At 44.1% G+C, this 18,187-nt stretch overlaps 1 protein-coding gene across 4 annotated transcripts in view; it reads right to left on the bottom strand.

Annotated features, from left to right (window-relative positions):
- Positions 1 to 7,825: 7,825 nt before the first annotated feature.
- The window catches only part of LOC308530452 (zinc finger protein 320-like), a 52,673-nt gene continuing 42,311 nt past the window's right edge, over positions 7,826 to 18,187 (bottom strand). For all 4 annotated transcript variants that reach the window (XR_013996846.1, XR_013996847.1, XR_013996848.1 and 1 more), the window contains 4 exons: positions 17,538 to 17,684; positions 14,049 to 14,175; positions 12,656 to 12,729; positions 7,826 to 11,076 (listed from right to left, as the gene is read on the bottom strand). The gene's annotated coding sequence lies outside the window, so the exon portion shown is untranslated. The remainder of the gene's footprint in view (positions 11,077 to 12,655; positions 12,730 to 14,048; positions 14,176 to 17,537; positions 17,685 to 18,187) is intronic.

The raw sequence follows: 18,187 nt of genomic DNA, 5'->3' as shown, positions 1-18,187 counted from the left end.
TTCTTTCTGTCTGTCCTACACCTGGACCATGAAACTCCTGAAACCTACTTCCCTTCAGGGGCTCTGTCTCCTGGTCTCTGAGGCTCCATCTCCACACACGTCTGCGTCTCCCCCTCCCCACGCCCGCGGCCCCTCTGCTGCCTGTTCCCGTCTGTCCGCTCCCACAGCTGCTGACTCAGGGCTGCTCCCTCTGCTCCCTCATCCCTGAGCCCCCCTTTCTGTCCCTGCACTCGCTCCCCCAACTCTTCTCCTCTGAACCAGTGTCTCTGTCTCAAGCGCCTGCTCCTGTGCGGCCCCCACTTCTGCTCCCCAGGACCCGCTCCCTCTCACCCCCCTTCCTCTCTCTGGGCTCCCCCTCCTCCCTGTGTCTCCACTTCCTTCCTCCTCAGGCCACTTTCCCGAGTGACCCCCTCACTCCTACCGTCGCCGTCCAGTCCCCCCCAAACCCCTATAGGCCCCTCTCTGTGGGCCCTTCGCTGCCCTTCCTCCCGCCCACGTGTCTGTCTCTCACTCCCTCTCCTGACCCCCCAGCCTGGGCCCCCGCCCCCCGCAGTCACCGCGCCCACAAAGGCCCTCCCTGCAGGCAGGTCACCTCTTCAGGGGACACCGCGTCCTTCCCCCTGAGCCCCCCCATGGACACTGTGCTCCCCGGGCAGGCAGACCCCTTATTAAATGGGGGTGGGCCTAGGAGGGGGGTCAGACCCCCAGGCCGGGAGCCATCCGGGCTCTTTGGGCGGAAAGCTCCGGGCGGGGGGAGGGGCGCAGAGGGCGGGAAGCCCCTGACTCAGACTCTCAGCCCCGCGGGGAGCACTGGCGGCCCCGGGAACGGTTTTCAGCGGGAAAACCGCGCGGCAGGCGGTGGCCACAGCCACAGGCGGAGAGACCCCGGGCCGGGGCCTCCGTTTCCTCCCAAAGGAACGTGGCGCCCGCACCGCGCAGCCTCCCGGGACGCGGACTCACCGCTGAGAGAGGCTCCGGGGCGGGGACCCCAACAAGGACTTCAGCGCCGGCAGCGCCCTCAGCCTTCCCTGCGGGGAGGGGGACGGGGAGCGTCAGCTTTAAAGACAAACACCCTCCTCGGGAAACCGCCATGTTGCCCTCCATAGCGGCTTCCGCGTCTGCAAGGAACTGCGCATGCGCCTCCTGCGGGGTGGGCGGGGCCAGAGGCTTCGGCGAGCAATTCCGCTTGGAATTGGGGGGTGGGGCGAGCCCTCCGGCCAGGGCTGGGACAGAGGGAGGGAGGGCGGGGCAGGCGCAAGGGGGCAGCCTAGACTTTCTTCGTTTGCACAGCTCATGCACAGCTGGGCGCTGAGGGCAGATGCCCCCAGAGGCAACATAAGAACTGCCCTCCCCCTAACCCACTGGTGAAATCTCCTCCCTGTACTCCCTTGACCAAATCCTGCCTCCTCGCCTCTTGACCAACGTCTGCACCGCACCCTCACCCTTTCCTGCATACTTGTACCCTAAAGGAAGCCTAGTCACCCCTCAGGGCTGACACCAACACGCTGGTCTCAGGCCGCGGTGAGAGAATGCAATGCAATTTCCTAAAGTCTCACCATGTGTCTGGTGCTGGCTCCTGGACGTGGGACCAAACAGGAGGGAATGGGGGATATTCACACAGAAGTTTCCCAGATCCCAGGGGCTGTGCTTAGAGCTACTGACTGGTCTGCCCTTCAGCTGCAGGTGTCCCAGGGAGGGGTCTTTCCCAGGATCTTCACAAGCCGGGAGCACATTCTTACAGTGAAGTTACAAAGAATTCAAAAGTGGGGCCGATTGGGTTTGAAACCAGAAACTTCCTGACTCCCATTTCCCTGGAGTCATTAAAACCTCAGCGAGGCCGAAACCGGTTTGGCTCAGTGGATAGAGCGTCTGCCTGCGGACTGAAAGGTCCCAGGTTCGATTCCGGTCAAGGGCATGTACCTGGGTTGCGCGCACATCCCCACTGGGAGATGTGCAGGAGGCGGCTGACCGATGTTTCTAACTATCTCTCTCCCTTCCTCTCTCTGAAAAATCAATAAAAAAATATATATATAGCCGAAACCGGTTTGGCTCAGTGGATAGAGCGTCGGCCTGCGGACTGAAAGGTCCCAGGTTCGATTCCGGTCAAGGGCATGTACCTGGGTTGCGGGCACATCCCCGGTAGGAGATGTGCAGGAGGCAGCTGATCGATGTTCCTCTCTCATCGATGTTTCTAACTCTCTATCTCTCTCCCTTCCTCTCTGTAAAAAATCAATAAAATAAAATAAAAAAAATATATATATATATATATATATATATATATATATATATATATAAAAACCTCACCGGGGAGGGGAGAGGGGGGAAGGGGGAAGGGGGAGGGGGAGGGGGGAGGGGAGAGGGGGGAAGGGGGAAGGGGGAAAGGGGAGGGGGGAGGGGGGAGGGGGAGGGGGAGGGGGAGGGGGGAGGGGGAGGGGGAGGGGGAGGGGGGAGGGGGGAGGGCAGCCTGCTCTCTCAGCTCCTCTGTCTCTCCATTGGAGAGAGGCAGCTTGAATTAAGGAAGTCAGTCATCTCAGCGGATAATTATTAGGAATATAGTGTCTTCTTTTTAAAAATATATATATATATCTTTATTGATTTCAGAGAGGATGGGAGAGGGAGTTATAGAAACATCAATGATGAGAGAGAATCATTGATTGGTTGCCTCCTGCACGCCCCACACTTTGGATCGAGCCCCCAACCCAGGCATGTGCCCTTGGTCATAATCGTACCCGGCACCCTTCAGTCTGCATGCCGATGCTCTATTCACTGAGCCAAACCGGCTAGGGCTAGTGTCTTACTTTTTATCCAACGATCCAGGCCCCTGACCTCAACTTCACCTTGCCTTCCCTTTTTCTTTTCCCTTGGAATAACAACCCATTCCACCATTCCTTCCCACTTTCACTGCAATAAAATATCAACCACTCATCTGCCACCCCTTATTTTTTTTTTTAAATATATTTTATTGATTTTTTACAGAGAGGAAGGGAGAGAGATAGAGAGCCAGAAACATCGATGAGAGAGAAACATCGATCAGCTGCCTCCTGCACATCTCCTACTACTGGGGATGTGCCCGCAACCCAGGTACATGCCCTTGACCGGAATCAAACCCGGGACCCCTCAGTCCGCAGGCCGACGCTCCATCCACTGAGCCAAACCGGCTTCGGCTGCCACCCCTTATTTAAAAAAAAAAAAAAAAAGATGAAAGTGGGTGGGTTATATGAAATCCATTGGTGATAGATTAGAGAGGTAGGCGAGAGCCCAGTGAGGAAACCTCTGGAGTGGAAGAAAATTAAAATGATTGATATATGTCTTTTATATAGGTATACACGCCTTAATTAACAGTGAACAATTAACATAACAATGAGAAGGTTTACAGTTTCCCCTGGTGCATTGGTTGTGTCCTGAGGGCTGTGGAAAAGGGGGAGTTACCCTGATATTCCAAAGGAAATGTTATCCTGGCTGCAAAAGACAATAGACAGGCTTAGGTAAGGATTCTCTCGTTAGGGAAGATTCTTGCCTAGGACCTGACTACCTGCTATAAACTGCTTTTAGTGAAAAAAATTTTCATTTCAGACCATCCTTTCTGGTTACTTTAGGTCTCTGACTTTGAAAGACTGACCTGAAGGCCTTAAATGAGCTTGTTAACTTAGCATGTGTCCCCTTTTCGTGCATAGATTCCCTTTAGGATAATGAACCCAAAGGAAGTATTGAGGAGCCAACTTTCTGTAGGATAATGAGGTGCCCTGGTACTGGGAAGGCTCAGTCTTACTTTTTCTGCATAAATAACAGACCATTGGGGTTGGACAAAGACTGCAACCTTGGATAGAGTCAAGGCCAGTTTTGTTTTGTTTTTTGTAAAGTGAAAATACTGTAAATGGGAGGCAGTCAAGTCTTATGGGCCTCTATTAAGTATAACAAGCAATTTTTTAAAATAGATTTTTATTGATTTCAGAGAGGAAAGAAGAGGGAGAGCTGGGTCAGCTGTCTCCTGCCTGCCCCTCCCTGGGGATGGAGCCCACAACCCTGGCATGTGCACCAGCCTAGAATGGAACCCTCAGCTCCCAGTTCCTATGTCTATGCTCAATAACTGAGCCACACTGGTACGGCAGAAGAGATTAAATTTGTTATTATGATTCAGGTTTTGTTTTACTTATTATATATTGTGTTTAGTATATTTTCTTATAGTTTAAGAGCATATACCTTCAGTAATATTAATAGCTGTGACACATATATGTAAGCTTGACACAATCCTATTATTATTATTAATTACTGCTACTATTAGCAGTAACATTTGATAGGCCACATCAGTGTCTTCAGATGGCTGTCTATTTATGATGATTGGATTGTTCATTTCCGAAAAGTCTAATTTCTACTGTAGATGAGGGAAATGTCAGACAGACACAGATGTCCATCCATGGGTAGGCACCTGGTAACATAAGATACCTTCCAACACTGTGGGAGAGAAATTTTAATTAATGTATTTCTCAACAGAATATATTGATAGTAAGTTGTCATCTTTGAAGTCTTTGTGTTCTGGGAGCACATTATTAAATGAATGTTATTCATTTAGTAATCCCTATAATTTTATAAATGGGCCATTGATAATAATGTAAAATGTCTCCTTTTACTTTTCCTTCCCAAACAAATTTCTGGGGAATGAAAAACTATTTACATGCTGACTTCACTAAAAGGCAGCACTTTCACATGGGTCAGCTAACTCTGTAATATAATTGTATTCTTTAATATAACATTCATGCACTTGAGGGAGGTCCCTCAGCCTGCCACTACAGCTGTGCTCACCAGCTGTGAGCCTGGCTTTTGGCTGAGCTGTGTTCCCCCTGTGGGAGCGCACTGACCAACACCGGGCAGCTCCTGCATTGAGTGTCTGCCCCCTGGTGGTCAGTGGACGGCTTAGCAACCAGTTCCTCCACCATTCGGTCTATTTGCATATTAGCCTTTTATTATATAGGATTGCCTAGTTTTGTGTACCTATGCCACTTAATTATTTTTTTATAATTAAATCTTTATTGTTCAGATTATTACAGTTATTCCTCTTTTTCCCCCCCATAGCTCTCCTCCACCCAATTGCCACCCCACCCTCTGCCCTTACCCCTCCCATTGTTCTCATCCATAGGTGTATGATTTTTGTCCAGTCTCTTCCTGCACCCCCAAACACCTTTCCCCCCAAGAATTGTCAATCCGCTCCATTTCCATGCCCCTGGTTCTATTATATTCAACAGCTTACTCTGTTCAATAGATTTTCTTTTGTGTGTTTTTTTAAATTAAATCTTTATTGTTCAGATTATTACATTTGTTCCTCTTTTTCCCCCAAAAAACTCTCATCCACACAGTTCCCACCCCATCCTCCGCCCTCACTCCCCACCATCCTCTTGCATAGGTGCGCGATTTTTGTCCAGTCTCTTCCCGCATCCCCCACACCCCTTTCCCCCACAAGCTTTGGTGCTCACTGAGTCTGCCCCCTGAGTGTGTCCCTTATGGATCTGAGGAGTTGTAATATGGATGGTCCCGCTCTGACCACTGGGTACACTGGCTCTTGGATCTAAGGAGGTGCTAATTTAGCCTCTGCCTGAGGCTACCCAGCAGGAGTTACGAAGTGATCTGCAGATTCCCCTTCCTTTTTGGGGGTTTGGAGGTGCTCAGATGAGGCCCAGCTATGAAGCAATGCAAGCTGCTGTGCGGCCTTGGGCCTTCTCTTGGAAGTTCTGGGTCTGTCTGGCCCAGCTGCAATTTGTTAGGTAATTTTCAGATTGCAAAGGGCCAGGGCATTCATAAGCAAAAGCCTCTACTGCAGCCTGGGTGGGGCGGTGTCTTGGGGAATCAACAGGCAGAGCAAGCAGCTATGGCTGATCCTCAGCCCTGCCCTAAGGGGCCTCGTCTCAGTGTCCCAGTAATTGCTGCAAGCACCTCTGAGGGAAAGCCACCCTCAAGTTCTGAGTTCTGCCTGCTGCCAGACAGTCCAGTTTCTCCCCGTATGATACCTGGGTCCCCAGAGACTTCCCGGAACTGGAGTTCAGAGCAGTCGGGAGCTTGTGACTCCCTCCGGATTCAAAAAGACAGCAGCGTCCTAAGGTGCCAGCCCCTTTCCGCGTGTGCTTGAGGCTCCGTACCTCTGCACTTTACTTCCGCAGCTCCTCTGAGTCACAGTGTGCTTTTCTCTTTCCTTTTAGTTGTAGAATTTCCACTAAGCCAGCCTTCCTGTAGTTCTGGATGATTTGTTTTGTCTTTTCGTTGTATTTTTGAAGTTGTGGGAGGCAGCAATTTCTGGTGTTTACCTATGCCGCCATCTTGGTTTCTCTCCAGGTCAGCTAACTCTGAGCACGGTTATCCTTCCTCATGCCTACTGTATGTACACTGTCCAAGATTAGAGCTCTCACCAGAGCAAAATTCTCTGCAGAGTAGTTTCTTTGGGGCCCAAAGGTAGAGATGAAATAACTTTTTTTCCAACCATTTACTTCCATCTGAAATAGGTCTCATTTAGAGAGCATAAGTATGGGTATCGTTCTCATATCCATTCAGCTACCCTGTGTTTTCTGGTTGAAGCAGTTAACTCATTTATATTGTGATTATTGATAGGTATGTAGTTATTGGCATTTTTTAATTAATTAACACAGTCTGAGCAGGGAACTTTAGCTTCCCATTGACATCAATGGACAGATCTGCCAGAAAAAAAGTCAATACGCAAAATTGGTCTTAAATGGCTCATTAGACAAGATGGATTTGATGTTTATAGCAGAGATTATCAAGCAGAGTGTCACACTGGCAAACTGGTGTGCTGTGAGAATTTTTAGAAGGATAAACACCTGGCTATGTAGTCAATAGCACAGACTACATTACCCAGAGATTGTCAAATAAAATGTGACAAAGGCCAACACAGTAATAGCTGTGTGGTGGGCATGAGTCAAAGTCAGATATTTTTTAGACAGGTTGGCAAAATACATATTTTGGTGGACCTCTGAATTTCAGTAATTACTCCATTTGTGCCATGAGATTAAAAAATGTTAAAATCACTGACTTAGAGCTTTTCACCCCAAAGCAGAATATGCATTCTGGACAAAATGAACAGAGAAGGCCCTCTTAACCAAGAAACAATGTCTGCTTCATCAATTTTCCTAATGACCATGTGAAAAACAAATCTTTTGTATCTTTTACATCAATACACCCCCTCAATATTCCTCTTTAGAGTACCAGAAAATGGAACTATTGTCTAGGTGACATCAAATTTTTATGAATGATCCGGATCCAATAGTTTGTCCCGAACAAAACCATAAAACCTGTGGTCCAGATAGAGACCCAGTCACAAAATATCAGGATATTCTTATACGTATGAATGCTCCATGGGAATGTCAGGTAGTAGAGTAGAAGAGTATCCAATATCTCATTTCTTTAATCATTGTGTGATCCTTTGGATTGGCCCATGCAAAGCATATGATATTACCAGCTTGTACAAATTTACAAGAAACTGGAGAAGGAATGAATGTGGCACTTTCATTTCAATCACTGCTATCCTGCCGTCCCTGGGACTTACAGTAACGGTTAGGAAAACACTGCGGGGACAACTAACGCCTATGCACATAACTGTGGACATGCTGTCAATATACAAAATAACTTCTGATGAAAAATAAAATTTTTCAACCACACATCTGCCATGGTCTCTGGGATTCCTCTTCGAAGAATGACCAATAACAAGCAACATTTAAGTAATTGACAATAAAATCTGTTTAACAAGGGCTGAGCCCATCGCAAGAAATAAGGGAATGAGGTAACACAGAAATTCTTAATGAAAGTCAAGACAAGAAAAATCATTCCAGTGATAAAGCACACAGAAGCCAATTTATTATAATCCAAAAATTAACATTCATATTCAAAGTCTAGAATCCAGCATGGAAGCATCAATGGTTACCTTCCTACTTCATGAATATAAAGCAAGATATTGCCAAATTCTGAAGTCAGTTATCGCACTAGTAAAATTCTAAATTGCGGAACGGAAGCTACAGGGGCCAGAGGGCTCACGTGGGAGAGGAAGAGGTTTAGACGGCATTGTTAAAGCGGTGCAGAAAAGAGTATTAGCTGAGTAGAAAAATGAGAAGAAAAAATAACACTGAGAATATGAAATAGGAAATGAAAGAAATAAACTTAATTTTCTGAGTTCAGCTAGGAGTGCAGGTTGGAAACAGATGTCCTCTCTCCAATGCAGAGTTCATGGCAATTCTGCATCCTGGGTATGAAACATCTCCTACGTTGTACTACAACATCACTGATATAGGATGTGAGAGAGAAGGGAGGAAGAGAGATAGAAACAGCAATGTAACAGAGAATCATCTATCAGGTGCCTCTTGCATGAAAACTACTGGATATCCAGTCCACAAACAGGGCATGAAACTTAATCGGGAAATGAATGCTGACTTCCTGGTTCATGGGTCCATGCTCAACAACGTAGCTTCATAATGCAGGCAACCCCACTGCTGATCAAAGTTGCACACAGTACATTTATAGGTGTTCCCTCCACTACGAGTTCTCTTGTGTTGAGTAAGACAACAAGGACAATTAAAGTTGTGCCTCATTCTTCACATTTGTAAGGCTTTCCTTCACAATGAATTCTCTGATGTTAAATAATACTCCATTGACAAGAAAAGGATTAACCTCACTCATTACATTTGTAAGGTTTCTCTCCAGTATAAACTCTCTGATGTACAGGAAGGAATACACACTGACTAAATGTTTCCTCACAATTTTGTTTCCTCTTTCAAAATATATTTTTATTGATTTCAGAGAGGAAAGGAGAGTGCTGGAGAGAAATATGTATAAGAGGGAATCGTGGATCAGCTTGCTCCTACCAGCCCCACACTGGAGATCGCTTCCGCAACCAGGGCCACTGCCCTGACCAGGAATTGCACCCTGACATTGTGGTGCGTGGTCGAAGGTAAGCCACCAAGCCATGCCAGCCAGTGCTTTCTCACATTTTCTACAGTGTAAGGTTTCCTCCAGTATGAAATCTCTGATGTTTAGTAAATTTTGAGCTGTGGGTAAAGGCTCCAGCCTATTCTTTACATTTGTAAGGACTCTCTCTGTTAGGAAGTCTCTCAAGTACAGTAATACCTGAATGACTTTTCAAGGCTTTTTTACATTTTTCACATTCATTAGGCTTCTGTCCAGAGTGAATTCTGTGATGTTCAGTAAGTTCTCACTGCTGGTCAAGGACTCACGAAACTCTGCACATCTCTAAGACTTCTCTCAACTATGAAATCTATGCTGTCTAGTATGGCAGAAACAGTAAATAAAATCTTTGTCGTACTTTCTATATTTAACAGGCTTCTCTCCAGTATGATCTCTCTGCTGTGCAGTAAAGTCTGAAGACCTACCAACAGATTTGCCACATACTCTACATTTATAAGGCTTCTCTCCAGTGTAAACTCTCTGACGATAATTTACGTATGATGCTACAATGAAGGTTTTCCACATTCTCTACATATATGGTATAAGACTTCTGAGGACCTTCTAAAGACCTTGCCACATACTGTATATTTACAAGGTTTCTCTCCAGTATGACCTCTGTTATGTGTACTAAGTTCTGAAAAGCATCTATACTTTGCCATATTCTCCATATTTATAAAGCTTCTCTCCAGTATGAACTCTCTGATGCATAGTAAGGTGTGAGGACCATCTATAGGCTTTGCCACATTCTCCACATTTATAAGGCTTCTCTCCAGTATGAACTCTCTGATGCTTATTAAGTTCTGAGGATCTTCTAAAGGCTTTGCCACATATTCTACATTTATAAGGCTTCTCTCCAGTATGAACTCTCTTATGCAGAGTAAGTTCTGAGGACCATATAAAGGCTTTCCCACATTCTCTACATTTATTAGGCTTCTCTCCGGTATGAACTCTCTGATGGGTAGTAAGGTGTGAGTACCATCTATAGGCTTTACCACATTCTCCACATTTATAAGGCTTCTCTCCAGTATGAACTCTCTGATGCGTAGTAAGGTGTGAGGACCTTGTAAAGGCTTTGCCACATTCTCTACATTTATAAGGTTTCTCTCCAGTATGAACTCTCTTATGCGGAGTAAGTTCTGAGGACCATCTAAAGACTTTGCCACATACTCCACATTTATAAGGCTTCTCTCCAGTATGAACTCTCTGATGTCTAGTAAGGTGTGAGGACCATCTAAAGGCTTTGCCACATTCTCTACATTTATAAGGCTTCTCTCCAGTATGAACTCTCTGATGTGTATTAAGATGTGAGGACCATCTAAAGGCTTTACCACATTCTCTACATTTATAAGGCTTCTCTCCAGTATGAACTCTCTGATGCTTAGTAAGGTCTGAGGAGCTGCCATAGGCTTTGCCACAATCTCTGCAGTCATAAGGTTTTTCTCCAGTGTGAATTCTCAGATGAATGCTAAGGGTAGAGCACCGGTTAAAGTCTTTGTCACATTCTGAACATTTATAAGACTTTTCTCCGGTATAATTTCTATGATGTTGAATATGTCCTGAGGACTGACAGAAGCCTTGCCCATCTTCTCTGAGTTTGTAAAATTGTGCAATAGTATGAATTCTTCCCTCATGTACAATAAGAGATGAATGACATTTAAAGGTTTTGCCACATGCTTTACATTTGTAAGGCTTCTCTCCAGTATGAACTTTCTGATTTAGAGTACAACCTGAATGCCAAGTAGATATTTTACCAGAATCTTTACATTTATAAGGTTTTTCTCCATTATGGAATTTTTTGATTTTATTTAGACTGAATATTTGACTGGAAAATCTACCACAAGGATTCCACTTGTCAGCCTCCTCCCCCAAATGAATATTCTCTTGTTTTGTGTAATTTGAAGAATAATGAAAAGACTGGACACATTTACTTTCTTTGTGTGTCTTCTCCACAAGAAGAATAACCTGATGTACATTGTGATTGGACATTTGATCAATGACTTTTCCACTTTTATAACGGTCCTCTACAAGCTCCCTTCTCCATTGATGATTAAGATATGACTCTTGCTTAAAGTTTTTCCAATGTTCAATCCATTGATAACTGCTCTCTCCATTATAGGTACTCTGGTGATAATGGGAGATAGAAAGGCCGACAGTTATAACTTCATTAAACTTGTACACTTGTTGCATAAGAACCAGTACGTGATACTCATTAAACAAAGAGGGTTGTAGAGAAAAAGCTTTCCTAATTTATTAAAATTTTACACAAAAATAAATACAAAACATTGGCAGAGAAAGAAAAATGAATCCCTGTTTAAAAGATTGCCAAATTGCCCAGCAAGCATGGCTCACTGATTGAGCTTCAAGGTATGAGCAAGATGGTCATGGTTCCATTCCGGGTGAGGGCACAAGACCTGGGTTTAGAATCGGTCCCCAGTATGAGGAATGCAGGAGGCAGCCAAGAAATGATTATCTCTCATCATTGATGTTTGCCTTTCTCTCTTTTGCTATGTTCCTATATAAAATCAATAAAAATATATTTTTTAATTAAAAAAAATAATAAAATACCTAGCCTAATTGGCTCAGTGGATAGAGCATTGCCCTGAGGACTGAAGGGACCCAGGTTCAATTTCAGTCAAGGGCACATGCTCAGGTTTCGAATTTAATCCTCATATCGGGCATGCAGGAGGCAGCTGATCAATGATTCTTTCTTATCATTGATGTTTCTCTCACTCTTCCCCTCTCACTACTTCTCTGAATTTAATAAAAATATATTTAAAAGTAATAATATGCCGAAACCGGTTTGGCTCAGTGGATAGAGCGTCGGCCTGCGGACAGAGGTCCCGGGTTCGATTCCGGTCAAGGGCATGTGCCTGGGTTGCGGGCACATTCCCAGTGGGGGATGTGCAGGAGGCAGCTGATCGATGTTTCTCTCTCATCGATATTTCTAACTCTCTCTATCTCTCTCCCTTCCTCTCTGTGAAAAAATCAATAAAATATATTAAAAAAAAAAAATATTTAAAAGTAATAATAAGCCCAGGCTGGTTTGGTTCAGTGGATAGAGCATCAGCCTGCAGACTGGGGGATTCCCAGGTTCAAATTCCAGTCAAGGGCATGTACCTTGGCTGCAAGCACATTCCCAGTAGGGAGTGTGCAGGAGGCAGCTAATCAATGTTTCTCTCTCATCAATGTTTCTAACTTTCTAGCCCTCTCCCTTCCTCTCCGTAAAAAATCAATAGAATATATATATATATATATATATATATATATAAAATTAACAAGATTTCCAAATTGAGTACATTTAAATTTTATAGGTATATCATAAATCTCCACATTTTAGAAATGATTGCATGAAAATATAATCCCACCCTACATTTTAAGCAATTCAAAGGATTATTTACACTACAGACTACAATTCCTAGTTTTTCCAGATTTCCTTTCCAAGAATGCATAACAGTAAAAAGTTGTTTTCGACTTTCACCTTCAGAAACACATTGATCTGCCAATGGAACTGACTTTAATATGGGAGGTTTCCCAAAAGCATAATACTCTTGACCTGTATAGGTAACAACAATTTTATTATGATAACTATTCCAGATTAGTTCTGTTTATATTAATTCCCTCTCTTCTCATCACACTCTTCCTCAAATTCCAAGGCTTTTATTAAGTGTACATTATCAAAGTGACACCTTTTATATCTTACCAGTATTATTTCAGAGAACAAATCTTGTATTCCGGGTTTTGGAATAAAGGCTGGGTCATCTTCAGATGACATACCTGAAAGAAAACAAATTTTCAAGTTTGACAATCAGGTGGTGAGTGTTGAAGTTACCAGCAACTATAGGCCAATGACAGTTTTGAGTACTCCAAGACCCACTGAAGGATTCAACAAAGCTCAAGATAGGTACAATGAGGAAAACTCATATCAAAGAGGGACAAAGAGTTGCCTACATTTGCAAATGATACCTGCTTAAACCTCCTGGCATGCAATGGCAATATTATAAAAACACAGCAAAGCTATCATTCAGAATTGAAGGTCAGATAAAGAGCTTCACAGATAAGAAAAAGCGAAAGGAGTTCATCACCACCAAACCAGCATTATAGGAAATGCTGAAAGGTATTCTTTAAGCAGAGGAAGAAGAAAAAGGAACTCTTACCATTTGCCACAGCATGGATGGAACTGGAGAGCATTATGCTAAGTGAAATAAGCCAGTCAGAGAAGGATAAATACCACATGATCTCACTCATTTGTGGAATATAATGAACAACATAAACTGATGAACAAGGACTGATCCAGAAACGGAGAGGCATTGATTGGACTGTCAGGTCTTGGAGGGAAGGTAGGGGAGGATGGGGGTAAGGGGGAAAAATCAACCAAAGGACTTATATGCAAGCATATAGGCCTAACCAATGGACAAGGACAACGGGGGGGTGAGGGCATGAGTGGGGGGGTGCGGGGTAAGGGGTAACGTGGGGATAAGGACACATATGTAATATCTTAATCAATAAAAAATATTAAAAAAAAAAGATAAAAAAGAAAATGGAGTGTGAATTTTGATAAAGGCTTTCCCATTTCCAATCCAGGTTGTACTCTGGCCAGAAGACATGTTAGAATATTAAAATATTCTAGAAAATTATTTTCTAAAATATTTTCTTATAGAACCTCAATAATTGTAGGCAACATGTAATGTGTGAGTTCTTAATTCACATGTATCATAAAGCCTTTCTTTTATACCCCAAGGACACCCAATTTGTTCCTTTTTTTAAAAAAAATGTATTTTTTTATTGGTTTCAGAGGGAAAGGGAGAGGGAGAGAAAGAGAAACATCAATGATGAGAATCACTGATAGGATATCTCCTGCACGCACCCACTGGGGAGAGAGCCAGCAACCCTGGCATTGGCCCTGACCAGAATCAAACCTAGAACCTTTCAGTCTACAGACCTTTGCTGTATCTACTGAGCCAAACTAGCTAGAGCTCAATTTGTTCCTTGAGAGCAAGAATCTAGCACCGAAAGCAGAAGCCCCTAGAGATGTTAAAATAATAAAGGAAAACCCTGCAGGTGGAGTAGGAACTCGGGAAGGAAGTCATCCTCACCCAGGGAGGCCAGGTTGCTGCAGTTTTCCACCATCACATCCAGGTACAATTTCCGCTGAGCTGGGTTCAGGCATTTCCACTCCTCCTGAGAGAAATGTATGGCCACATCCCTGAAGGTCAAAGGTCCCTGAGAGAAAATAAATATTTACCAAGAGGTCACCAAAAGAGTTCAAGTTTCACAACATGAAAACAGTGTTAGAAGAGGTTGCGACCTATGGGAGTATACTGAATCACCTAATAAGATCACCTTGCCCCAGTAACTTTCCTTGATATGATTTCAAACACTGAGAAATGAGGATGACATATGTCCACAAATCCTAGATATAGATTTACCTTTACAGGAAAATAAACTTTACAATTAAGGCAAAGCCCTAGCTAGTTTGTCTCAGTGGATAGTGTCAGACTGTGCACTTAAGAGTCGTGGGATTAATTCTCATTGCAAGCTCAATCCCCAATAGGGGATGTGCAGGAGGCAGCCGATCAATGATTTTCTCTCATCATTGATATGTCTCTCTCTACCTCTACCTTCATCTCTGAAATAGATAAAAATGTACTTGAGAAAATAAGAAAAAAGAAAAAATAGCTGAAATAATGTTAAGAGTTTAAGCACAGAGACACACATTTTACCACTATGAAATCAAGGTGGTTTAGTGATCCTGTAAATCTTATGAATCTATTTGTGTGTGATCCCCATTGTGTTTTATAAACAAACTAGTGGCCCGATGCATGAAATTCATGCACATTAAAAGGGAATTAATCAGAGGAAATATTTTAATATTGCTATTTGCCCTTTCTCTATAATAGAAATTTCTGTCTGGCCCCAACCCCATTGGGCAACCTGCCTGGCGGGACACCCAGCCTCCCATCCCGGTGCTGGGGAGGGGTCCGCGGCCTCAGGGTCCCCCAACCTCGCCATGCAGAGCTGGAGACATTGGGACCTGCCTCCACAGCTCCACACTCACGATGTGATGGATTGTGACAGCATGAGGGCATCACAGCGTGATGGCATGAAGGTGTAAAGACCATTTGCATATTAGCTCTTTATTATATGGGAGAAGGAGAGAAACATAAGGATACAAAACAAGTTAAACCAGGGGTGGGCAAACTTTTTGACTCGAGGGCCACAATGGGTTCTTAAACTGGACCGGAGGGCCGGAACAAAAGCATGGATGGAGTGTTTGTGTGAACTAATATAAATTCAAAGTAAACATCATTACATAAAAGGGTACGGTCTTTTTGTTTTTTTTAGTTTTATTCATTTCAAACGGGCCACATCCGGCCCGCGGGCCGTAGTTTGCCCACGGCTGAGTTAAACCTACTTTCCTTTTTGTGGTTGTAAATCCTCACGTGGGGAGATTTTTTCCATTGAGTTTTAGAGAGCGGATAGCAGGGAGGTAGAGGGATGAGAAGGACAGAGAGAGAGAAAGAGAGAGAGAGAGAGAGAGAGAGAGAGAGAGAGAGAGAGAGAGAGAGAGGCATCAATGTGAAAGAGACACAAAGATACATGGATTGGCTGCCTACCGCAGATTCCCAGGAACTACTTGCCCTGGACCAAGAATCAAAACCTCCACCACTAATCCACAGGAGCCTGGGGGAACTAATATTTATTATCAGTACAATTCTTTCAAAATTTTTATGTATCATTAGTGGAGAGCTATTCCGTAGACATTTAATGAAATTGAACATACATTTATAATATCATTCTTGGAAACTTTCTAGAAAATACAAAAAATGACCATGTAGGGTATGTCCGTGATGGGAGTATAGAATATAACAAAAATTTAAAGAATCAAGGCCTGATTAGTTAAAGCTCCCATGAAAAAGCCAATGATCTGTAGGAAAGAAAAGTAAGTCCTTCATTTTCCAAAGGAAATGCAAACTAAGAAGTGGGACATTTCCAGATGTGAAGTGATGGTCTCTGCATAAATGTCATTAAATCGCTACCACAGCCTTGTTCTTGAGAAAGGGAGACTATTAACTCTGCATTTAGGCAAGCACCTCTGCCATGTGAACATCAGGTGGACTGAGACAATGGGCATCAAGTGACTGAGGCACACAGAAAGTCAGGTCACCACTGCTGTGACATTACTGCCAAAAATACCTCAATAAAGAAGGAATTATGTGGAAATGATCACAAATAAACATTAATTTTTGCAAGTGTCAATCCCCGGGTACCTCTCATGTTCTGTAAGCTAATAGAATATTTACCTACCAAGTCTTTCGTACTAATCTAGTGAGCAAGTCTCTTCTATTTACTATTTACTCATCTTTCAGAACTTTCTGAGCTATCCTGAGCAGTAAAATGTACATTTTCTTACCTCTGATCAAGAGCTGATGCTGTAGCCACTTGAACCTAAAACCTGCCTTTCCCTTCTTCAAGACACAAGAGCCTCTGACCCCATTCCAATAGGGATGTTATATATGGCTGCCTTCCCAGGTGGATCTATCACTAAAGGGATGTTCTGAGTTGAAAAGTCATTAATTAAAGGAGGGAATGCTTCTGGACCTCGGGGAGGCTGCATAAAATGAAGGCAGAGAAGGCTCTGGGAAAATGGAGAGAAGTATAGCCGGGCCAGTGTGGTTCACAGGTAGAATGTTAACCTATGAACCAGGAGGGCAGGTTTCCATTCCTGGTCAGGGCACACGCAAGGTTTCAGACTCCATCCCCAGTGGGGGGTGTGCAGGAGGCAGCTGATGAATGATTCTCTCTGCTCATTGATGTTTTTATCTCTCTCCCTCACCTTCTCATTCTGAAGTCAATAAAAACATACATTAAAAAAGAGAGAGGGAGCCGAAACCGGTTTGGCTCAGTGGATAGAGCGTCGGCCTGCGGACTGAAGGGTCCCGGGTTCGATTCCGGTCAAGGGCATGTGCCGGGGTTGCGGGCATATCCCCAGTGGGAGATGTGCGGGAGGCAGCTGATCGATGTTTCTCTCTCATCGATGTTTCTAACTCTCTATCTCTCTCGTTTCCTCTCTGTAAAAAATCAATAAAATATATTTTAAAATAAATAAATAAATAAATAAATAAATAAATAAATAAATAAAAAAGAGAGAGGGAAATATAGAAACTGCTGACACTGACTATCATCAGAAAAAAGGAAAGAAATAAGGAAAGGAAAACAACTTGGAACAGAAAGAACATCAGAAGTAGAGAAATATGGAGAGGAAGGCGCCCCAGAGACACCAAGGGGAGCTGCGAGGGAGAGGGGTTCTGGTGAACAGAAGTGGGGGCAAGAAAGGGAGAGGCACTTCAGACAAAGAGACTGGTTCAAGGAGAATTGGGGGAGCAGGTGCAGGAAAAGAAAGGGGGGTTTAGGAATGATGGAGCAGAGGGAGAAGCAGCACTGAGTCATCCAGCTGTGGGGAAACGGACAGAGTGTAAAAGGGGCAGCAGAGTAGACACAGGGGTGGGAAGGGAAAGAGAAATGTATCAACAGATGTTCAAGGAAAAGCAAACATAGCCACTGACACAGGACACATATTTTACCTGAGAAGCAGCCATTTAGTCCTGGTCCTGGTCCGGATCTGGGTTGTTTTCTCAGGTGACAATATGTTGAGGAGTCACAGAATGTGCCTTCAAAAGCACCCCTACAGCCTGTTAATCAGCTCATCTCACACTAACAGTCAGAAGGACCTGGAAATGAGGAAAAGGTCAGCCCCTCCTGTCCTGTGTCACAGGAGAGAGTCAGGAACAATGAGCTCCTACATGGAGACCACAATGGGAGGTGCTTTTTTCTGTCTTCATGTGTCAAACACTTCCACAAACTCCTACAGAAATGAGAACATGTGCTGCTCCGCTAAATCCCCAAACCCAGGAGAGCACCTGTTACCTCCCTTGAAAAAGCCTGCCCTCAGACCCATGACATGGCATCTTTTACTAGTTCCCTTCTGGGATCTGCGAGGCTCCCCCAGAGCAGTTTTCCTTAGCCCTGGGTAGCAGACATCACACCCAGCACCCCTGAGACCTCTGGGTAGTGGGAGGGGTTGAAGCAGGAACTTGTACACGTGCAGGTTTCCCAGGCAGATTTCCTTCCTCCTTCCCCAGGGAATTACAGAGAATAGATCTTCATGCTAAAGCCTTTGGGAAAAGTTAGCTATTGAAATATGCTCATCAAATGACTTCACCATGAATGAAGG

The sequence above is a fragment of the Myotis nattereri genome (assembly GCF_964212035.1).
Source record: "Myotis nattereri genome assembly, chromosome: 15".
Taxonomy (NCBI): Eukaryota; Metazoa; Chordata; class Mammalia; order Chiroptera; family Vespertilionidae; genus Myotis; species Myotis nattereri.
Note: the sequence above shows the minus strand (reverse complement) of the source record. Positions and strands in the feature narration are given on the sequence as shown.